This window comes from Rhodnius prolixus, unplaced genomic scaffold (genome assembly GCF_049639745.1).
Source record: "Rhodnius prolixus isolate KJV_2025 unplaced genomic scaffold, Rpr scaffold_1, whole genome shotgun sequence".
Taxonomy (NCBI): Eukaryota; Metazoa; Arthropoda; class Insecta; order Hemiptera; family Reduviidae; genus Rhodnius; species Rhodnius prolixus.
In genome coordinates this window covers 10720168-10740829 of record NW_027411581.1, presented here as the reverse complement: position 1 = coordinate 10740829, position 20662 = coordinate 10720168, and the positions used below count along the sequence as shown (strand labels likewise).

General features: G+C 33.8%; 2 protein-coding genes and 1 long non-coding RNA gene across 7 annotated transcripts in view; 1 reads left to right on the top strand and 2 right to left on the bottom strand.

Annotated features, from left to right (window-relative positions):
* The window catches only part of LOC141446259 (sex-regulated protein janus-A-like), a 190908-nt gene that overhangs the window by 148137 nt on the left and 22109 nt on the right, over window positions 1-20662 (bottom strand). The gene's annotated exons all lie outside the window — the stretch shown is intronic.
* Window positions 1-20662, top strand: part of LOC141446052 (phosrestin-2-like) — a 173797-nt gene that overhangs the window by 136462 nt on the left and 16673 nt on the right. The gene's annotated exons all lie outside the window — the stretch shown is intronic.
* LOC141446297 (uncharacterized) lies at window positions 17323-19456 on the bottom strand. Its single transcript, XR_012453617.1, has 3 exons — window positions 18814-19456; window positions 18157-18303; window positions 17323-17628 (listed from the first exon to the last, which is right to left on the bottom strand). It is a non-coding gene; the product is annotated as an uncharacterized lncRNA (long non-coding RNA).

Sequence of the window (20662 nt, the reverse complement as noted above, 5' to 3'; positions counted from 1 at the left end):
CAATTTTCCTTAAATTTACCATAAACCCATTCATCACACAAAGTTTGGGCAACACAGTTTTTTTTGTTAAGGGAAATTCATTAGAGAAGTGTTTTGGGAAAGTTTTGGCTCGCCCTGAACATTGTGTTAATAAATTGAAGTTCTCACACTTAATAAGAATTAAATTCAAAAACCAAGATTCAAAATATGAAGAAAATCAAGTTAAACGAAAGTGTGATGTTTCTGAAAAAAACAAAATTCTGTTTTTTACGACATTTTAGAAAACTTTCTAAGAAGTCCATTGAATTTGAGAACTATTTATTAACTTACACACTAGGACGAGTAGGCTTATCAGTTTAATTTCAAATATTTATGAGCATTTTACAAGTCAAGTAATTTGTCGTTTAGCTATACAGGATTGCCACCTATCTTGAGCTGAAGTAATATTGTCCAGGAGTTTTTCTGGATATCTTCCAGGCATTCGACTAAGTGTGGCATCAAAGCCTTCTAGATAAGCTCAAATCTATCCTTTCCAACAGCTACTATCGTATCCTTAAGTCCTACCTGTCAGACCGCTTCTTTCAAGTTACCCAACGCTCTTCCTCCTCTCCTATTTATCCTATCCTAACAGAAGTCCCTCAAGGAAGTAATCTCACTCCACTTCTCTAAACCCTGTATTCGGCTGTTCTTACCCTCCATCCTAATACAGGTAATTTATTCGTACGCCGATGATACGTCCATCCTTCAGATCCAGTGAACGCAATCCGATCCATCCAGTCTCATCTTCACATCCTCGAACCCTGGTTTCGAATCTAAATCCGTTAATCTCAAGATACTCCCTCCAATCTGTCTGAACCAGATTCCTACTTCTCCGTCAGATAAAGTGCGATATCTTGGACTTTAACTCGACAAACACCTCACATGGAACCCCCATAATCTACTCAAGAGACATGAACTTAACTTACGTTGACCGAACGATCAAAAGACTCCTCGACAAACGCTCCAAATTGTCTCTTATGAACGAAAAGAAACTCTATACATCCCTACTATCCCCAATCTGGACATATGGACTTAAACTGTAAGGTGCTGCAAAGCGTTCCAATCTCAATCGCATCCAATCCCTTCAATCGAAAATCCTACACACAATCCTTAACGCTCCTTTCTACTTAAGCAATCACACTATCCACACTGACCTAAAAATCCCTTTTAAAATCCCTTTTGTCCTAGAGCTAGCCGAATCCCCGTTACACCAAATTTCATTCGAAACTTTCCCAACACTTCAACCCGCTCGTAAACAATCTATCCCAAACTACTGTTCGCTCAAATCCTCCCCGAAGACTGAAGCGTCGATGAATGGCCTCGTGATCAGTTGATCGCATGATAGGAAAGGGCCATCCTTCGAATTCACTTCAACGGCATCCTGTGTTAGCCGACTCGTGATGGTTATCATTGGATGGCCCTCATTCAAATCTTTCAAGCCATTTATATTTATGTATTGTAAGCAATCTGATTCACATGTTGGCAATAGGCAGTTGTAAATTAAATAAAGAGAGTCAGAAAAAAAGAAGAAGCTATACTGAAGGTAATAACGAAGATAAATTAACATTAAGTAAGGCTAAGTTAAAAAGAAAACTGAGTGAGTCAAAGCCTTGCGAAATTAAGAAAGAGAAAGTCAAGTTCTCATCAGATTTTATCTTTCTCTTACAAGGCCTTACTGAACCAATCAGGTCAATGCCGCAAGTCCTGATCGATATCAGATTGATCCAAATCATACCACTTCGACATTTTAAATGGCATTTCTTTTCTGAGTCCTAGGGAGAATTAAATATAAGTAGCAAAAGATGGTATTACACAGAAAACTGGCTGACTGCAAGCCTATATTTGGCGAACGATTCAATTTTTAAGCTTCAAAAATCGTGTGTTTAGGTAAAAAGTTCATGTTTGTTGAAAATTTGACAGTTACGAGTATAATTGTAGTAAGAGAAAGCTTTTCAGATAACCTCCCTAGAATGTAGCCTAAGGAAATATTTTCCTTTTGAGAGCGAATACAAAGCACGGCCTTATTCTGATCACAATGAAAACAGTATTAGGGCAAGATAAAAGGCTTGGGAACTATAAAAGCGGGTGAGAAATATTCTCGACAGCACTTCAAGAAAGCTTTTGCACTATAATAGAGTGTCGCTTTCCCGAACAATAATATCCCCCCTACTTCGCTTGACTCCCTTTTTTTTACACCTTCAACTAATTCATTTGTGGATCGATAGAGTGTAGTTCGATATTCGTGAAGAACAGCTGAACAGCAATGAGAACTCCTTTATGCTAACACTTTCCAATTTCTTCCATCAAGGTAGATGCCATTAAACAAGTTTGATTCTTCTAAACTCTTTTGTCAGCTGATCCATTTTCTCATACTAGTAATCTTCTAGTTCGTACTACAAGTAAAATTCTATTTTCTAATAAAATGAAAAATGTGATCAGAACATGCACACTAATTTTCCTTACTACAATTTATTTTTGAACTTTACTTAAAACCTAGAATTTTGTATCCTTTTTTTTTAAAAAAAAGTGACTTCAATGTTATAATTGTCCACAATAATTAAGTGTTTACAGTTAAAGGAAGCTCTTCCTCAAACCCAGTGAAATCCTTATTTCCTCACAGAACAGTTACGAAAGATACTTCGTGTTCAAGTTAATGTGAAACGTTCCGACAGATTTACTCCGTTTTGAATTGATTTTCATCCAATTCACAAACATTAGAACTGAAAAATATATTGAAACTGCCCTAAAGCTAAAGAAATATAAACTTCAATTCTCTCTCTAAGAATAATTAATTACACAGAGTTTACTACAAAAATGTTTCAAAGATAAAAAGAAAAGCACTCTCATCAGCATGTACACGCACAAAATTTAAAGAAAATCACTGGAAAATATGTAAAAATTTAGGTGACTGTCGTGAAAATTTTTTTTATCGTGAAATGCAGTTTAGTGAGTGATCATTTTTTTTAAAAAAATCATTGCCAGTAGGTTCCAGTTTCACATTCCAGTTACACATCATTCTATTTACAATGTTTTTCTGTGAAACATCAACTGCCCGTAAAAAGCCACAATATGTTGCACGTTGTTTTACGAAATTTACCATCACTCCCTGAATGCGGTTTACAATCCCTGTTTTCGAATAAATGAATAAATTTTTTGTGTGTGCAGTTGGAACCTGACATTATTAGCTTTATTTAAGCCAACTTGATGGCATCGTAGATAATTTGAAATTATAAAAGCAAATATTAAATATAGTTCAATGCATTGGATCAATATATTTATGTATCAATCAATTGTAAAACTAAATATTGAATAGGGAAACAATTTTTAATAGAGGACTTTTTTTTTTATAATAAAGTCTGGAATCCATTTTGAGTGCCAGTACCATACCCAGTGGGTATGTCATTTACTTCAACATACGTCAGCATGTTACCTATCTAAATTATTTCCTCGTGACCAACATCTATATACTAACCTAACCTAACCTCAATAGAAAATATAAAAACGGTACAGCGAGGGATTAATTAAATTCTTGGAATGCAATATCCAGTTCAGTAATTTACCTAAAAAACCAGAATTGTATCTCTCACATTTCCATCTGAAAGGGCTGAAAAACAATTTAAAAAAAAAAAGGCTCTCGGATATCCAGTTTCCGTTAGCAGTTCAGTTACTGAACAAGTACAGCCTAATCTCCTCGTGGTCTCGGAAAATAATTAATAATAATGTTAGCGAATACTGGATTACTATATGCGGAGACCCTGGTTCGAATCTAGCTGCTGGTCGCTTAGATTTTCTCTCCCTAGGAGTTTCTTACAGCTAATTTTTTTTCCGGTGATGGGATAGTGTTGTCTGTAACGAGAAAACTCTGTTCAGAGGACGGCAGTGCGCTGAAAAAAAAAAAAAACTCCAATAACGTCATAGGTTGAAGCACCTTCCAAAAAAATAAGGAGTAAATGAGTTTTATGAAGGATTAGAAGGGGGCAATGGCGTACAGATTCCTCATAGTATCATTAGTATAGGGGACGTATACCATTCAGAAGTAGACTACTATTTGTGGCAAAGTCTAATTTAGAAAATAAGTACGTGAATTCTTAAATAAAAAGTCACGTGAGTGTATTCCTTATTTTCACTTTAACTTCCTTTTTCCTGTACGCAACAGATTGTATCGCATCCTTACTTCCGCCAAGATCATTCCACTTCTTCATCTTCCTTCCACCCATTGCTGAACACACAGCTTTTCAGCTGAGGCACACGGATAGATTGGTTGAAGTCCAAAACTCTATCTCCAGGCCAATCTAGTTTTCAGGGCTGCACGATATGCGTTAGCTTACTCTCAACCCAGTCTTTTAATCAGCTAATTTAGCTGCACCCTTGAAGCAACTGTCACCAGAACTCAAGCCAAGTACCAAGCTGCCGCCTGCCTGCCTGGTTTCCATAGCTACTGCGGCGGCCTTGACCACTGTTGCTAATATTTGGACGACCTTCTGGCCGCAAAATAATATAGCATGTTTCTCTTTCTCTCCAAACTTATCCGTTTTTCAAAGTGACTAATCACACGCAAACTAGTTACTTATACTTCCTTATCAGACCCAATGCTAAATAGGTGGCTGACAAGGTTTGTAGGATGGAGTAGAGTACTCTAAATTAAAGCCAACACAAAACTAAAAGATCAAGTTTTATAAGTTTTACAAGGAAATATAACAAAAGTTCATTGTGAAATCAACACTACGGAAAATTGCAAACAATTGTGCGGTTTAAACAAAAAATCGTCAAACAATAATCTAATCTCTTGCACACGTCCAAAATTAAACGACAGAGGACTAAAATCTAGAAATGAGGAAAATCATTTTCCGATAATTAACAATAGCACCCTGTTAAATGTAATGACATTGAGGAAGTAATGATGTGCTAATTTCAGTCGATAAATGTTGATTTTATTTCTATTTTATGAAAGCATTAATGCAGTGCAGATTGTCTATATACCAGAGAGAGTGCATTAATAAATATGAGCAGATTTTGCAATTAAAATTTATATCAAGTGAATGTGGACGTTAACCTCGTCCATATACACCACGAATTAAACATTAAACCATTTCCCACCCCACACATTTTTGGCTCAATCAATCGAATACTGAGCTTTAAAGACTTTTAGAAAATGATATATCGATAATTCTTAATCAATATTTTAAATAAGAAAATCGGGTTAAACTCCTTTTGACGATATAAGAAGAGAGAAGGCTGTGGAACCACTTATACTTTAACTTATTGATGTACTTCTACAAATGGTCTAGTTTTATACTGTAATCGTGTGAAATTATTAATATTGAATTTTCACGAGAACTGATCGGTTTCACGACCCTTGAGTTCGAAAAAAGAAGCCAATAGAAGAATTTCTCGTTCGCTTTCTCTTGGCTTTGTATGAAATTAACACACGAACTTATAAACGGTCTATTCTATACACGAAAAATAAGGCGCCACGATAGCCGAGTGGTTAGAGGCGATACCCGCAAAGCTAATATGTATTGTTGGTTTAGTGGGTTCGATACCTGATCTTAAGGCCTTGGATTTTATTTAATCGCTAATATGAAAAATAAAAATAAAAAATTTTATACACACACATACATAGATTTCTAAAAACCACTTCATCGGCGAACTCAAAGTACATCAGTTCCCAATACCTACCTTACCCTAGTAAGATAAGTAAAAGTCAAAACCACAACAGTGTAATCACACATTACTTTTAAGGAGATCAAACGATCAGCAAGATATGATAATGGCAGTGGTCTATTTATTCTAAGGAGAGTAAGAATGACGGTAAAGAAACAAATGGCGTAAAGATCGCTCCGCCTTACCAGACAATAACTTCGTTTTACATCGAACCTTAGAAAATTAGCTTTTTAAATTATACTTTGAAATAAAGACACGGTCGCAAACATTTCTCTTGCTGCTAAAGAATTATCCGCAGCTAAGAATGAAAAATTAACCCAAAATTTGTATCATTATTCCTTACAAAATATTCAACGATCTCAGCGCTTGGATTCATTGTTGAATGACTAAAGAAGCTGAGACGCTTGATGTTTAATTACACCAATTCAGACTTACGAGGGTACAAAGACGAAATAAAACATGGCACAGACTGATAAAAGTAAATGCGATAAAAAGCAGTGTAATTACGTAATTTGGGTCATAGTAATTCCAAACGCACCACTGTGAAGACAAATATAAGTTTTCCTTTCATTCTCTCTTTTAGGGCCGATTTGTGTGGAAAAGGGCTGAAGAAAGATCACATGCAAATGAATTAATTACCTACACGAAGAGAGTTGAGGAAAATGGTTTTCTTTTATCTCTTACTAAGTTGTCTCCACCATTATTCCAAATAACTCATTTCTCCTTCTAAAATTCGATTTATCAATTTCAAAACTACTCGAAACTCTCGCAAACATTCTCGTACTAAACTTTTGAAATACAAATTTAAAACTCAAAAACAAATTTTCTATAAAAAATCGAATTATTTATTTCATGTGAGTAGGTTCGTGTATTATTATAGATTCGCTACTTAAAAAGTCACATTTTTGAAGAATTCTGTCAACGTTTCAAGTCTTCGTTGAATCTCTTTCGTTCCCTTAAAAAATGGTTTTAAATAAAAACGCTCTAGCTCTATATGTACAGACAGGTGTTCAGTGAATTCAACATGTTCAGCTGACTTAAATATTCAAATTTAACACTTAAATTTAAAGCCGCATCCATGATTCTTATGCATAAGAAAAGTTAAAATATTGTTTGTGGAAAGTTTTGGCAATTTATTACTTGCTGAATTCAAATATAAAACTTAAATCATGAATTAAACATCTATATAGAAGCTAAATCCAAGAATAGTTTACAAAAAATCGACTTATTATAGCAAAACTATGGGTAATAAAAGTATTTAAATTTTTAAAAAGAAAAACTCAGTTTGGACGAAAGAAAATATAAGTTTTCCTCGGATGTAAGCTGATTATAATGCTGGAGGAGTAGCTAAGCGCATTAGCTTCACAATTTTTTGTTCCTTTAAATTCCTTCAACGTCTTTGGGAATAATGTACAAAGTTAGCAAGCATTACTTTCTTCTAGAGTAAGAGGTACGCAATGACAAATCATTCTAGATTCTATGGGGTTTATTACGTCATCTGGTTTTTTGTTAATGAGTACATAATTCATTAAAAACAATATTTAAAAAATAATTATGAATTTAAAAGAGTTTGGATAAAAGACACAGCTAAATCATTTTATATATTCAAAAAAACTAAATTTTATATAAAACTTCCATTTTCCATTAAAAGAGAATTGGCTTCTCAATCTTCTAAAGATCACTACAATAAATTGGGTATGGTACTTTTAGATAGTACGTGACAAACCACCAACTCCTCCACAGCCACTTCAGCATGGCTTTAATGATAAAAAGTTTGTTTTTATTTTATTTTATAAAAAGGTAAGCCAAGATGAATTTAGTGAGTAAAGAAACTTCTAAGAAATCGTAAAAAAGGAGTTGTCTTCGAGAAACAATCATAAAAAATATCTTTCACTTCCAGTCCACTGGATTTTCGTCCAAAATTGGAATTTTCTCCTGAATAGCATTATATCCTGAAATGTCAATTTGAAAAGGGCATTTTCAACATGCCACCCGAGTGAACCTTTGTACGTTGAATTTTCACTGTTTACAAACTGAGAAATAAAATTTTGTAAAAGCTATTTACAAAGAATTTTTAAAAAATATTTCAATTAAGTATGGCTATTTTGTTAATTTACTTGAAGGTAAGTAAGCGGAGATGAGCATGTCCACTGCAAATAAATCAAATAGTGAGATCAGATAAACTTCACCTTCTTTAACTGAAGAAGATTTTTGACTGTACTTAACGAAATAATAGCCAAACTTAAAGCTGTACCGTGTAAATATATACAAAGTACTAGCAGTGATAATAGAAAATAAAATCAAGGCTCATCATTAAATGCAAAATCTTTCAGCAGATAATCTTATCATGAAAAATGTTGCGCCAGCTAACCAACTTCTTCTTTTTCCATCTCATTGCAAGTGGGCTCGCTCATTACTCCCACAACTACTTTTTAGAATGTTATTTTGGCTAGGGATGTCCACAGGGACACCAAAGATTCCAGAAGAAATTGCAAATACACAGTTAACATCAGTACTCCAAACAGGTTAGCACCGTCTAGTAAACCTTTAAAGTAAAAAACTGCGGTTCAACGTTTATTGTGACCAAAACATGGAATCCAATCGCACCACTATGTTCCGGGAGCCCTTATCAGGGGAGATGTAAAGTATAATTGGAAGAGAACACTGTCCGGAGGCCAAACATGCACTAATAAAGGCTACGAGCGCCAATGAACTCATTTGTGATGCGCCTTCAATTAAAAAAAAAGGTAAAAACCAAGTAAATATTAATTGAATGCAAATCAAAAGATCAAAATTGGGTGAGTTCAAATTAATGCTGTAAACCCAAGAAGAATTCTAAGAGATTAATGAGGAAAGTTCTAGGTGTGTGGTTGAGCAGGAAAACTGCTCTGGTTCGTATTCTCAAGGTGGAGCTGAAAGCCTGAGTCGACAAAGAATCTATCAGCCACTCTATGTATCCAGACGATTTCCACAATTTCTGGAACATTCTAGCGAATTAAACCTATTCTAACCCTAGAATAATATTCCCAGAAGCCGTGAATTGTCTGTTACGTAACCTTCACCATTCCTGAATCCCGTAAATCTCCACTTACATTACTCATTCCTTTTTCTAAATTCCTAACCGTACCCCCAGTTACTATACTTGAGTTACGGTCCATCAACTAAAACAATAAACTGTACCTTTTTGAGAATAAGCCAAACTTCCCCTCCTACTCTCTTCACCCTACACTAATATAACCATCCAAACTCAGTTGCTATTCTTGCACTACCTAGAATACTCCATTACTAAGATGTACCCATCTTGTATAACACTTCATTATTCAGGAATCCAGTAATCTAATCTAAATTCAGCTAAGTTATTTTATGTATTCACTTCACTTTTTTTCATTTTTTAAAGAAAAATTGGATGCGAAATATCACAACTTTCTTTTCTAGCGATTATTACAAAGAACGAACTTTCAGGATGTTTCCTGAAGACTTAGTAATCTAGATTCTTGAAAGTAAGAGATACCTACCGACTACTACCGTTCCTCGACTCCTGATTTGAAGTTAGAAATAGAGCAGCCCTGAAATATTGTCAACTATTCAAACTAATTAGCTCCTTAAAGGTGATAAATCGAAAATAGACTTCCTCCAGAAGTAATAAGAAGTACCACCAACTTACTAATAACAATTTAAGGGATTTGAAAATCAAATGACAAAGTTGAAGCCGAGCAATGGGACACAAAGAGGCTCCTACTAACTAGTTGTGTCACCCTGGGTGCTGAGTACATGCTTAGTCTGTTGAAATTAAGGTCACAGAGACGCGGTGGAGAAGACAAGTATTTAGTAGTGGGAGTTCCAGTCAATATCCGTTCCACCCCCGTCTAATCCACAAACGGAACTATATTCTCAACGTAGAATTGGCTCATTCCCTTCTTGACGGCATAAATAGTGGGCGTCATTGAATTATACTCCCATAGGAACATCTGGCTCTTGCGTTTTCACTTTATAAATGTGCAATTTGTCGTCGACCTTATAAGCAAGAAACTGTACGAAGTACCGTACATCATTCTGCCAACACCTACACTAAAAAACAAATTATATTGCAATGTCTAGCAACGAAAATACATGGAACCTAACAGTTCTTAAAAATATAAGTCTCCAGAAAACAGAATGAACAGAAGGGGAATCCTTCAAAGGTTTCAAAAATACCAAAATCACGGCTCACATTTCTCAAAATAATTTTTATAAAAATATTCATAAATGCAGGCAACACATCTTAAATGTGGCCGTGAAAAATTAATTTAAAAAAGAAAAAATTCTTCTGGGATGAACACTAATCCGACGATCTCCTCCTACAACACTTCCTGATTTTCTCAAGGAATTGTTTATTTTACAAAAATGCTAAATCTTATTATACTGGAATTAAAAATTGTCTTCGAACATCTGACGCAACAAAAACCCTGCCTATTCCAGTATAACTGAATGTGAAGAAAAATTTTAATTAATATGCAGACAAAGCCAATGCTTTAAATCAATAAAACATAAAAACCAAAAATATTTAAAAGGTAACAATAGAAAAAAAGTCGAAAGAAATCAGTAAATTTTAAACTCTATTATATATAAAAAAAAAAGAAGAAGTAATTCAATAAAAACGGGTAGATTACGGTTGAACGATCTTAGCTGAAAACTTGACGTCAAAACCCTTCCTTGCTTGAATGATTCAACGAATAATTTCCAAAGATATTAGCTCCAATTGATTCGCTCTATTTTTGTCTTTTATTCTCTCGAATTAAATAAAAGAAAGAAAACCTAGCAGAAAATTCACACCACTCTTAGACCTAAAGTTTTCATCGACATAACTTACTCTCTCCTTCTCTCTTTAGAGAGACTTCTAGAGGAAGGATTGTGCGGTGAAGTAAAAATTCTTTGAAGATTATATTTCAATGGAATATGTTTTAGAATACTGCCATTGCCAACAAATAACAAATTAAAAAGAAAAAAAACGATTTTTAAAACATTTTATTTTTACTAACATTATTACAGGGTGAGTGTTAGGTGACTAGGTTATGACGCAAGTATTTGTTAAGTGAGAAATTGCCCAGTTCGAATCCAGTGTAAACTTCTTATTTCATCATCATAATCGTACGCCTCTTTTAGCCTCCCTTATTCTTGTACTTCTTCCCTCCATCCCTCTCAGTCCTCTGCCAAAATTCTCCAGACGTTCCACACAATTCCTCCATTCTTGCACGCCTCCTTAACTCGTTCTTTCCACCTCCGTCTATGCCACTCTAGCCATTCTGTCGGAATCCATCTGTGGATGAATGCCCAAATCAGCGAAGCCTAATCTCTTCTATTTCTACTTCTGCTGGCTGTACATTCAAGCTAGTTCTTATTGTGGCGTTACTGTGGTCAATCTTCTTTAGAGACCTCATCTCAGTAGCCTTTACTTTTGTGTTTCTTATTCAATGTACAGGACTCCGGTGGGTATAGCGAGAAAGGTCCAACTATAGTCCTACAGCTTTGTACTCTTTGCCACTTCTCTGTTACCGAGGAAGACGTTCTTGACTGCGAAAAAATGTTACTAGTAAAAAAGTTTGTGTTTCCACCCCTAATACCAAGATGCCTAATTTGGTAATTGGACGTTTAGGTCCCGCTTGAATAATAGGCATAACATTGCTTCCTAAGCTCAGACCCAAGAGCAGGGTTCACAAGGTTTTGTCCCATTTAGAGATCGATTTGAAAATTTTGGGAGATTTTTATGGCACAAATCCATCAAAACTTATAAGATGGTGTACCAAATTGAGAAGTGGTTTAATTCGTCTAAATCTGCTCTCTTTGTTATCTTCCCCATAATGAGAATTTGTACATTCCATTTCTGTACGCCCAACACTAAACTGTGCTAGGGGGAAATGGTTTGAAACTATAGAGCTATCCTTTGTACAAATGTTGGCTCATTTGTTTGCCATAAGTGCACAGTTTTATTTAATTAAAAGTAATAAGTTTTCCTTTTGATAAGCATTGTTCTTACTTGTCTAAATTTATTAAGGAGTTTTCTATTTAGTGTTTAATTCCATTGCGAAAAGAATCATGCATTGTGTTAAAACTGTAAATATTACTTATTATGACGGAATGAAAATGGCAATAATTGATGTTTTTCTATGTAACTCAAATTCATATGAAAGTTGATCTAAATTTATGTAATGAATATGTTACGGTAAGTAAACACTGAGAAGAATATGTACACATACAGCGAGCGAAAAAGGCGTACATGTGCAATCATATTAGGTAAATGTACATTCAACATGCACCTACCTACTAAGTTATGATCGTACTTTTTACCCTTTACCTGTTCTTAGTAAATTTACATATTGTAAAGTTGTAGTCTAACTTGAAAACCTACATAATACAAGCATGGTTTACATTATTTTCAAATCTCTTTCTGTGTGTTTATATTTGAATATGAATTAGTAGAAGTCATTTTTAATTAAAGTCACGTGTTCTTCTTTGAAAAGTGAACAATAAATAATCATTTAACATACAGTTAGATCAGCTCGTAACAAATAAAAATAAAACAACCTTTATTAGATTAAATCCAGATAAGAACAGATATTAATGAAGTTGATATAAGTAGAACAAAAAGAACGTACAAACACCTTTGGACTACCGCCGTTTACTGGAGTGCGATCTTATACAGTGAGGCAAAAATTGTTCCTTTTTCCAATAGGCTGAAGAAAAGAGAATCCCAGTATCTGTCGAGAGATTAGATAAGTAGTTAGCGTACTGGATTCCCACAAAGAGATCTTGGATTCGAATCTAAGTGCTGACTCTCTTCCTAGCAGATTCTTACAACTCACTGTCCGGTGTTGGTCAATGTTGTCAATAATAAAATATTAGCGAACAATTAAGAAACAAATTCGCAGTAAACGTTGATCCTCCAGAAAGCACACTACTGTAGACAAACATTACACTTCAAAAAGATTATAAAGTTCTTAGTGTATGAATTTATTTAAATCAAAATAATGGCAAAGAAAACCTTAAAAATTCATTAGCATATTCGCACTTTACATTAATGGATTTGAGCTGAAACCACAGGATCAGATGCAGTAAAGTTAAATGAACAGGACAACAAGTACCACCAGCTCATTGTGGTTTTAAAATATTTTGTTCAAATATAAAATGAGAAGAAGTTAAACTGTGCTAATTTGTTTTACGTAAAGAGGAACCCAATAACCCAGGAAAACGTAATTTAGAAAATTAGACAACTCTTCTAATAGTAAAAAATAATAATTTTAGAAAAAAAAAAAATAGATGATTTGCCAGTATTGGCGCTCCTGTCGGTTATAAAAGGAACTTGAGAGGTAAAACTATCAGATTTAGAACTAAAACAATTAAAAAATTGCAATGAATACTTATTAAAAAAATAATTAATCAATATAGAATAAATTCGAAGATTTTATAAAGTAATTAACACTTGTAACCTTAGACATTAATTCATTCAGTCTTATGAATATTATCAATGCAATAAACCTAGGGCCGCCATTAAGTTTTAATTTACATTTGAATTCTGCAATTTAAAATAACTAAAGGAATTAAGGCATAAATTTAATTTAAAATTCTGTTTGTTAACAGACCTCTCGCCTTGGATTAAGTGGTAATTAAGCATTATCTTGAACAGAGAACTCCAAGCCAGACTAAAGCAAGCAGCGCGAGCGAGGAACTTGTTCAATTCATAGTGCTTTTGTCAGATTGAATCATACATGCGGCAAACATGTCTAGCCTAAGAAGAAACTTTGAGATTTTGAGTTTCCAATGGAGAGACAGTTTTGAGATTTTTGAGGCCTAAAGTTGAGATTTTTTTAAAATAAATTAATGCATCTATATGCGAGTCTGATGTATCCAGCGTATCTAAAAAAATTCACAGAAGCAGAAAATTGAAATTTGATTATACATATATTTAGCTTCGAGATTTACATATATCTATAACTTTTAACTCATACATTTTCTTAGAATAATTTATTTTAAGAGTTAGGCTTCCCTCTAACATTTCAGTATGGTTTTATGTACTGCATAATATGAGGTTTACACATTTTTGTGTTTTTCTTTCTTGCCAGCAGCAAGCGTTTAGATGCTCTAAATAAATTCTAGCGTTTGGATAAAAATGAATTAATATTTTACTTTAAATTTTACTTTCTACTTGCCCATCAGGCTGCTACTTTTTGTGACTGACCCTTCATTAATTCCAGTTTAACGATTCTTACTTGACACCCAAACTAAAGAAGCTTAACATGCGGACAACTTTGTAAGAAAAAAAGGTTCCCTCTTCATTAGGGGAAAACGAGCATGTTTAAGCTTCATTAGTCGAGCCCCCAGGTAAGGGAATGGTGAATTTTAATTGAACTATTGCAAAACTAGAATAACTGGGTAGAACACCCAAATCTCATGCTTTCTTTTACATTATCTTAGGAGGAAGCATTTCAATCAAAATTTCTATTTTGAATTTTCATTGGAAATAGGTTTCGAAGACCTCTGCGTTCGAAAAGCCTGCAGCAGTATAATTTAATAAGTATAAATAAGTAAGCGTGTGTCCTGCTGCCAACCAATTAGAGTCTTCCCTTCTACAGCTTCTTCTTCTTCTTGTCTTGTAAGAAGGGAACACTGTCTGGAACCCAGTGCGGAGCACTGAAAAAAAGCTCCGGGCGCCAATGACCTCAGCCAATGTTGACGCGCCTTAAATTTAAAAAACTAAAGTGACCGAGTGCATTAATTATTATATCAATTATTTATTGTTCATTGATTGGCTGTGTGTAATTAAAACATTCATGCTCTGTAGTAAGAGGAATTAATAATTCAAATTTCGATTTTATTTCCTTGATTTTTGGTTCGACAATAGGTGACAAACTCTGACTTACTCATTTTCTATTCTAACGTGAATTTTTTGTGTGATGATTGAAAGAGGTGAAATTAAGAGGGATATAACAAAAAATATTTATTAAACCAGCTCAACAACTTTTTTGTTCTCTTGCTGAAAATTGGGAATATTAACGAAGCCAATGTAACATCAAGTATTGTGTTGATTGTGATAAAATATGAGAAGCGAGGTTTCCTCCTTCCCTAAACGCCTCTAAAATGATTTTACTCTGATGAAAACTTATTTTCCTTCGAGTTAGAATTTCAAGCACTAATACCGTTCTCACAAATGCTACCCACAATCAAACAATATAACAAATTGGTATTTTAGACAGGAGCTTTTTTACAGTTTATCCAGATGAATTTTTCTTTTCTGAAAAGAGATAGAATTACATGATGTAGGGAGTATATTGTAGTGGTTTGTTCGATTATTTAGTAATAATTAATATTTTTCATTCATAACTTCAAAGAGTTAAAAAAGCATACGACTGATGTAGTACATTGATTTTTCTGTGATCGTAATAAAAATATAAAGTAAATGTAAGCTACGTATCGTATTACATATTTTGATCTAGTCCCCAAAATATTAGAAATTTAACCAAAATAGAGTTCTTTAAAAGAAATTGCCCGCCTAAAAAATCGATTTATTAAAACATTTCTGTTTTTCCTGATTTTAAATCGAAATATTTTTGTCTTTTGACAATTCAACAATTTTTCTTTTCTTTTTTTGTAATTGGGTGACCTCAAGTGTGTATTTGTGGGCAGAATTCAATGTCATAAGAGAAAAGTTATAGAGCAATAAATAAAACAAATATCTGTGGAGATTTTGTAAATAATTTTGTTCTGATATAATTCCAATTTATTCTGTCAATAATATAGTATATATATTTCTTCGGTAAAATGTTAATAAAAATCTTGGAGTATACATGTTTGGATGTTATTAAAAAGGGTGCCTGAACTCCTCTGGGAACTGACCTCACTCAAGGACTCCCATTTATTACTTTCTTCAGCAAACAACCTAAAGATTAAGAAACAGAATTACAGAGAGAACGGAATTCATTTGTAGCAACAACTCTAGCCACTGATAATGGCACTTATTGATAATTTCTACTTTTTCTTACCCAAGTATGGAGGAAGTATTTGCAATCGCGCAGATTTTGGTGTTACACCGGAAATAGATAATTCCCCTAAGCAGGAAGAAGTAAGTGGTTTTTACAAATTAGCGTTCTAACCCGCTGGTTGATTACTTTACTGTGATATAAGGAGACACCTGTAAGATAAATGGGCTCTGGCAAGATTACTTCTACAAGGTAAATGAAAATAAAATAATAATTAATAATTTTATAGATTCACTGCAACAGACTAATAATGTCATAATGGGGAGTTGGGAATATTTGGAGAGATGGAACGGGAGACAGACTCAAGGGGACATATTGGAGGAACAATCAGTGTACAGTCCAATGGACGGCTAGCCCGAAGTGCGGCCTCCAGCCTCTCCTCTGATCGAGTCGCTCGATACGGCTCTCGTCCACCACCGCCAGTCTACTTATAACCACCTCCACTAGCGTATAGAACGCCTAGAGTTTAGTGCCAACGACCTGTTGGTCTACACTATACAAACTACACTATTTTTCTCCGCTCTCCTTTGCACTTTCTTACAGACCACCCTGCGGCCCCCACGACTAATCATTGCTTCAGAAGTTGCTTAGGTTAAAGATCTGCATAAAGAAGTAGATAGGGCAGCATCTAACTCAGCAAATAATAAAGAAATACAATTTTACTTCTGTTCTGTTAACTAACATAAATATATTTGGAAGTTACCTTCTTCATAATGGCGTACTTTTTTATTTTCTTGGAACTCTTCTTAATAAAAACTACTCTAAAATGTATTATCTTAATTGTAAAGTAATTTCTCGTACATGGATACTAATCCACACTTGAATATCTCAATACAGATAGCTAGACACGATTACCTCAAGGAAATGCATAGAGTCCATTTCACTATTCTTTGTACGCAGCAATCATATGCTCAATTTACGCACAGCAACATTTGTAAATGGACTAGCAATCAAATTCTGATTACACTTGGGCTAAACTCTGTAAAGTAAAAACTGAACGGCAATAAATCAATTAGGTACGACCAATATTATACCCAACGAGATAGATGTAACTGAAACCACTATGTCAAGTTCTGTGGGCTATTTTGATTGACATTTGGGTAAATTAAATTTGAAGGGTGTACTGGACAACTACTAAAGATGAACGACCTTTATTTTCTGGATATTTATACCGCAGTTTTTTCTAACATCCTGTACAGAATATAGAATGTACTTCCGTAAATAAAATAATTAATTCAAAAAAAGAATCTGTTTTAGAATTTATTTTAAGATGTTTTTAACAAATGTTTGACAAAAATTCCTAGACCACTGCTGTTAAATGTGCCCAACTAGCCATAACACTGAAAGATGTTTTACAAGAGAATTCCTTCAAATCAAATCCTTGAATATCAGGATATTCAAGTGAATCCTATCTTAGTAGGCAATTCATTCTCCAGGCATATCATGAAATATATTATTTACTAATTGTTTGTTGCTTAATTTGTCAATAAAGCTAATGTCACTTCTTCACCATAAAAGTGATCAGTTATAAGATGTAGCAATTCTTGACCAATCATTGATAAGATATTTTTTCTGTGGAAACTTGAGTTTAGGTTAGTTTATAAATAAATAAAAAATCTTTGTGCCAACGTTTTATGTTATATATTTATATTTAGTTCATCTTCAGAGGTATAAAACAATTAACTAGAGATCTAGGTGTTCACAAATGTACAAATTAGGTTTGCTCACATTTAACTTTTGGTTATTTAAAGGGATCAAGAAACCAACACCAAATGAATTGTGTATATTCTTGAAAGTATGCCTTGCTATCTTGCAAGTGAAATGCGAGCATTGCGGTCAAAAAAAGAAAAAAAAATGTCCAAAAATAATGACGATATAAGAAGCCTCTCAAAACAAATTATTTCAGATGTTTACTGATTCTTCAATCACTTGAAAACTGCAAAGAAAAAGTGTCTAGTGTCAGTCACAATCATTGGAAAAGAAAAGTTACGTGAAAATTTATTTAAATAAATTATTTTATTTGTAATCATAATAATTACATTCAGGGAAAGGACAAGCTAAGTGGTTAGCGTTACTGGATTCCGATTCGGAGATGCCGAGTGGAAATCCAACTGCTAGCCCTTAGATTTTTTTTTTTCTAGGAGCTTCATGCTGCTCACTGACCGGTGATAGACAGGGAGAACATTGTCTTTTGGCCGACAGTGCATTGAAAAAAGCTCAGGGCACCAATAACCACAGATGTTAGGGCGCCTTAAATTACAAATAAATAATAATAAATTTTGGAATAACCAAATATTATAAAGTATCTTGGTTAAAGTAATGGCAATTTTGAAGACTGGAATAGAATAATAAAACAGAGAGGTGGTACTGGACAGAACAGAAACATAAGGCACATTATTCCTTAGGATACCGAAGGATTACCTTTATGGTTCCAAATTAGTTAATGTAGAGAATGCTACACTACCTGAATCTAGAAAAAAATATGCCATCAAAACAGTCAGTAATGATATCCGAATATGGTTCAATTTACTTCTTATTCTGTGAGGAGTGAATTAGACTTCAGTTGTGTTACTCTGCAACATGATCCAGAACCTAACCTTCAGCTACCAATCTAAATAAATAGATTTTTATTTTATTTTCATAACTTTATAATAACATAGTTTAAATATCATTTTGCCAAAAAAAAAACTTTTTATTTAAATAATCCAAATAATATTCCAAGCATATGAGTTTTAATTTTTTGTTTTAATAATGTAAATAAGTAGAACTAGAAATAAATGGAATTCAAAAATGACCAGAAATTATTTTATGCCTTTAAGCTGATCCAGACAGTTCCATAAAATTATTTTATTGAATCACTGCAGTTCTAAATCTGTCGTAAATACTTTCCATGTTTGGTAGTACATAACCTACTTCTTTCTAAATTTTCTAGTCACTAAACAATGCTTTTAATTCTTGCGAAAAATATTTAGAGCAATAGAATTTTCTTTCTAAAACAGGCGTTACACACAATGGAGAAAACAAATAAGCTTTCCCCAGAGGAAAACTGTTTTTGTAATTAATAAAATGCTTGACAGTGCCAAGAGTGTCATTCATAATTTATAACTAACACTTCCTTTACCTTTCTCACTCATACAGCTCCATGAATATGGAAACTCCAGCAAAAACAATTTCAAGTAGGATGTATTCAGACAAATCTTTCTGTTCCATTTCGCGAGAAGTAGGTCAAATAGAGTTTCATGTATGACAGCTTGGGGAGAATGGATTACATTCAATTAGCATTACTAATCTCTGCTCTCAAGTAATCAGCTGGTTATTTGAAATAAATAAATGAAAAAATTCTCGCGAGAGCACTAACTATTCTCACGGTTTTAACCTATAATGTTTCAACAAACTTCGAACATTTGAGAAATATCTAATTCTTACCCGCATTACTCAGTTTGTGGCCGTACTTAACATTGAAATCTAACCTTACAGAGTAGGTTATCCAAACCCCTCCTTAAAAGCTGCGTTTTATCGAATTTTACAACATAAAATTGATTCAGAAAAAGTAATACATTTATGTTAGTATATATACGAAATTATATTCAATATCCAAGGAGCCATTTAAAGTAAAAAGTACACAATTCATTCATTGAGTTAAGTGGTTGAGAAAGATGCAAAGACCGATTTCATACGATGCATAAACTATGTACATTTTCGAGTTTAAGGAACATCAAAACGTGAATTTGCCAAACTATTGCAAAACTTCCTAAAGAAAGGTAAGTGTAAAAATTTTGCCTGAACAGATTCTGACCAATTTTCTATAAAATGTTCTAACATTTTTTCTTTTTTGTTCTCATGATATCCCAAATTATTTGTTTGCGGGAAAAACATATTTTGGAAAATTTACTACGTACAAAGTAAATTTTATCTCAAGGGAAAAAAAGAAAGAAAAAAGAAAACCTATACGAAAAATATCTTTTTACTGAAAGTCCAAATTTACAAATTATTTGCTTTGAACTTCACAATTTTACAAAGGAGATCATGGTACAACGGGATTAGTAGAGGAAATATCGAATCGCTGAATTGCTTGAAGCATGACAATTCAATTGGTAAATCAATGGCATTAAAGTCGATTGTTAGGATAAAAATAAATCAGATTAAATTCCGTGCAGATTGAATATAATAAGAACCTATGCTACCGCAACCTTGGAGAATGTGGCACCCACTACTCAGTGCACCTTCTCCAGGGCGTAATGTTTAATTTTACTTAAGAGGCTGGTGAGAGGTTCCTGAGCCAAGTATGAAATAAATTACAATGCCATGGAGGAGAATAGTTTGTACTTCTGTGGGTGAAGAGTGTGTGCTTAATCAATAACCATGTCTAGATGACTAAAACGCCATTGGTCTCACAGATTTCCTCACCACTAACCAGCCCTTCAGAACCCCCAAATTAAATTGACAAGGAAATCCTTAAATTGGGGGAAAACCTGCATTCATTTTCACACGTCACAATATATATTTCCACCAAATTGTCATGTTCGCAAGTGATATTACATGGTTAGGCTGTGAAAAACAATGAAAAAAATTAAGAAGAGAAATATTCATCTAAAACTCCTAACGCGAGCTGCCAGTGAATTAAAACCATTAGTTACAATCGCATTTTTACTTCTTAAATTGCAAGTTATGAAAGAAAAAATAAGTTTGGGAGAGGAAGATGACAAATTTTGGTTGTTTAGCATTTCCTCCATATTTTGAATTGCTGTCTTAAAAGTGTTAACTTTCCATAAACATAGGAAGTTATAAGTACTCCTACTTCTTCAGTTAAGGGCTATCGCAACTTTCTACCTGTATTTTTGAAAGATTACAAGGCAATAAAGTTTGGTTGCTTTCCATTTCCATCATAATTTTATTTGCTGTATCCCCTGTCCAATTAGTGTTCATTTTCCGAAAGCATGGATAATTATAGTACTCATGTACTTCTTAAA